This window comes from Leptidea sinapis, chromosome 10, assembly GCF_905404315.1.
Source record: "Leptidea sinapis chromosome 10, ilLepSina1.1, whole genome shotgun sequence".
NCBI classification, from domain to species: Eukaryota; Metazoa; Arthropoda; class Insecta; order Lepidoptera; family Pieridae; genus Leptidea; species Leptidea sinapis.
In genome coordinates, this window is record NC_066274.1 from 7,050,025 (window position 1) to 7,054,367 (window position 4,343).

The window sequence follows — 4,343 nt, forward strand, 5'->3', positions numbered from 1 at the left end:
CTCCGGACTAAAATATGGTTCATTATATAGCTCCAGGTTTATTGTGACATTTAATCTGGTGGTCAATTTGGTCTTTATGACGGCGTTGCGAAAGATAATCGTTAGAGATTTTATCGGGCCAGTTAATACCGAAGATATTGCGAAGGCATCGGCTAACGTAAGCCTGAAGTTGATGAGAGATGGACTTGATGACCTTCCACGTCTCACAACACTGCATTCTTTTGGTGATACTAAGGGGTGAGACGGACAGGAAGTTCAGCTGATGAATTGATACGCCCTGCCCATTACGATGCAGTGCCACTAAGGATTCTTGAAAAACCCAGCGTCGACACAATCTTCATTTCATCTTCATCTTCAGTGTCTCTCATTCCCACAAGAACACAGCCGGTCCGAGGTTCGAGACTTAGGAGACGCCCCGCGACTGTTGTTGCGTAGTCATTGCGGCCTCCACGGCCCACGTCCTATGTCACTGTAAAAGCCTTCAGGGCTGACAGCATACAGGAGTTTTTAATCGGTAGGGGGTGTCCCTGTACACACAAGTCCGACATATAGGCCCCGTTTCGGGGTTTTCAATACGTAAATGTATTTTCCTCCTCTCCAAAAAAAAAACCGTTGACACACTTCCGCTGCAACCGTTGACGATTCAGGGCGTTATCTGCCCGATTACTGTTCGAATATTATTAGACATTGTGTTATTAGAAATTTATTCTAAGAAGCTTTGAGATGGTTGTTTGAGTTTTGTAACGGTTTTCTATTTCATTTTACAGTAATTATTTGTGAATTGTTAATAGTGGTATTAAAATTTGTTATAAAAAAACCCCATTTGAAAGGAATTAAGAAATTCCTAGAGTATTATTAAAACCGCTTTAACATAAAAAGCAGTCAAGTGCAACTCTCTCGCATATATTGGAATGTTCGTTAAAAAACATAAAAATTGTTTAAAACTGTTCGACAGGTTCATACGCGCTGCATCAGAAATGGTCATACACTGGTTTTGGTTAGACCACAACGTAGTTAATTGCTTCCAACGTAACGCATACGGAATGTATGTTAAATTATTTAATAAAATACCTGATCCTGTAAAAAAATTAAGTGAATATAAATTTTGATATATAAAATTCTCGTGTTGTTTGTTACCAAACTCCTCCGAAACGGCTATACCAATTTGTTTGAAAATTTTTGTGTACATCGGGTAGTCTGAGAATCGGCCAACATCTATTTTTCACACCCCTAAATGATAAGGGTGACCCACCCGGCGATCTTGACTTGATCGTCGATCCATCTTGTGGGGGGCTTACTAACACTGCGTCTTCCGGTACGTGGTCGCCATTCGAGGACTTTTGCCCAAACGGTCATCTGTCCGTCGAACTATGTGCCCTTCCCACTGCCAAAGAATACATACAACTTCAAATTTTACCCGTCTACGATCAACACCTATTTTTGTATCGCAATCTTAATATTATTCTATTCCATCCACAGATACGCAATAGAGTTGCAAGATGGCAATCGAATATAATGATTATTGTAGTACCTACGATAAGTTTTATGTACGATATATTTGGTAGGTCTGTGAACCAGTTGTTATCTATTTTTTAAAACATGTTTATTTGTATGCTTTGTTTAGAGCTGGATAGAAAGGGAACCGCATACGAAGGATAAACAAAGAACCCCTATTATGAAGACTACGATGTCAATCTGCCATTGTATCTCTTAAACAGAAGTCTCATAACGGAAAATAATAAAAAAAAACTACTTTTAAATAAACCGACTTCAAAAACTGAAAAGTATAAAATGACTAACTTACTTTTTAGTGTCAGTTAATAAGAATAATATATAATCAACCTGAATGAAAACTCCAAAAAAAATCGTACACAAGAAACAATTACATCATCCACGTAAACAAAAATTTTCATAAAATGAAAACTACCGGGCCAAACTATGTTAATTTTTTATGGGACCAAATGGCATTTATTTCGCATCGAATTAAATAATTAATTACGTAAATCGGATCATAAATCTCAGCGTAATCGGTGTACATACATAAAAAAATAACAATCGAATTGAGAACCTCCTCCTTTTTGAAAAATGAAATGAAATAAAAATGTTTATTTTGAAACACGTAAATATACAGATAACAAACACTAAACAAACAAAATCTGAAAGAAAACAACCTATACGTTACAAAAATGGACCCGACTCAGGCGTGAAAACCAACGCTGGTCTTCCGTTGGGCCATTTGGTGACGTCACGCCAAATATAATTTTAAACATTAACCCCCTTATTCATAATAGTCCGCTAACTTTTGAACGGCCCCTAAGGAGTGTTTTTTCTCATTCTGACTTAGGTCAAAAGAAGAAGACAGAGTGAGAATTAGATTTAAGTTAGCAGACTAGTATGAATAAGGGGGTAAATATAAAACAAAAGTTATTTTAGCTAGTTAATTAACGTAACGAGAAAATAATATTTAAAAAACTTATAAACTTATATGCATAATTTTAGGTTTGTACTTGTATGATGTATACTCAGTGATTTTTGAAGTCGGTTTTAAACTAAAATAGCGAAATTACGGTCAAGGAGTAAAATTAAACAACCAAAGATTACTACCAACTGTTTTTTTTTTTAATATTTATTATAGCCACAAAATATGCCACAAGTTTAGATATTGCTTCATAATGCGATATTAACTGATACAAATCACAGCATTTTATAAAGGTTAGGAACAATTTTCTAAACTACTTTTATCTTACACATTTAATACTATAAATACTAACCTATTATTATAAATGAAAGTTCTATCTATGGCCATAAATATAGAATTTTACATTTCACACCAAGTGATCGTTAAGGTTATAGCATTTTCTTAATCGTAACAGTAGCCAACAACATTTTGTTGGTTGATACCAAATTAAATATTCACACAAAAACAATAAAATTTTCAAGACAAAAATAGAAGAGGTTATTGTATAATAATGTAATATAATATAAAAAAATTTGACAAAAAAAGCTAGATTTTACCAATTACGACCAGAAACATAATATAATTTCTATAATAAATTACATTTTATCCCCATTACCTTAAACAACAATGAGTTCTAAATGGCAAAAAAAAAACATTTTGCCAATTCATTTCCCTTCGTTATTAAAATGACACGAAAACCACCACTACCCAAAAAACTTTATTTATAAAACAAGGTGCAATCTAAGCGAATTAACTGTATTTTCACCAATTTACTTACGTGCGTAAACGCTTGTAAGCAAAAGTAAGTAAGATTATGACGTCACGCCTCAAAAATCATTGTTAAAGCGTAATATAATACCAAAACTTGGAGCGATGTCAAGATGATTATTGAGCCGTGACGTCATTAAATTTCAGTTAACAAGGCCGATTGTTGTATACTTTTATTTTATTGAATATCTTCTTAATCTCAATGTTTTTATCGAAAACGATTCATTTTTTAAAATACTTTCATCATTCGTATAAGTTATCTTCTACAATAATAATTTATATTCGTATAATCAGTTACCTACGATTTGTATGTCGTCTAAAGAGCGCCATCTAGTGACAGCAGAGGAAATCATCATAGCGCTGTTTCGACGCCATCAAATCGTTGTTCACTTTCACAAATAGTATCTCATCATCATCATAGTTTTCAATAACGTATCTCTAGCTACGGATACATTGCTATCACCGTATAATGACAAGATCTTATCTATCCATAGTTATGTCCCATATAGTTATAGATATCGACATAACCTATCGATCTATTGAAATGTAAGTAAGCGTAATTGAAAATGGCCGTTAGAGTGCCACGCTGATGTTAGTTTATCAACTAGACCATTTGTATCATACTTCAGCCACCACAAGTCTTCTTTAACTCATATATCTACAAACACAACCAATGGCCGAGAATTAAATAAATTTCAATATGTGTTGGAAAATAAAAACAATATCTTGTATTTATAATTGTAAAGAAAAAAAACTTTAGTGATATTTAAATTAAAGTTATTTAATAAATTCATTATTATTATACAGTATAATAATATTTTCAATGGTTGTATTTATTACAATATTGTTCTTACTCAGTGGCGTTCCATTCCATATATGTTTTTAGGCATTGCCTACCTCAATATGAAAGTATTAAATAAATATATACAGTTACTGAAGACCTATATAATAAAAATTAAATATTAAAGTTGATTAGGTTTAGTTTATTTTCGTTATTCAGCTTTCTATAAACGTAAAATAGGAGGAAGGAAATATTTTTAAGGATTTTTTGATATGTTACGCCAAAGAAGTATAAATTATTGCGTGCGTATACAATTGCACTGCACACATTTTTTTT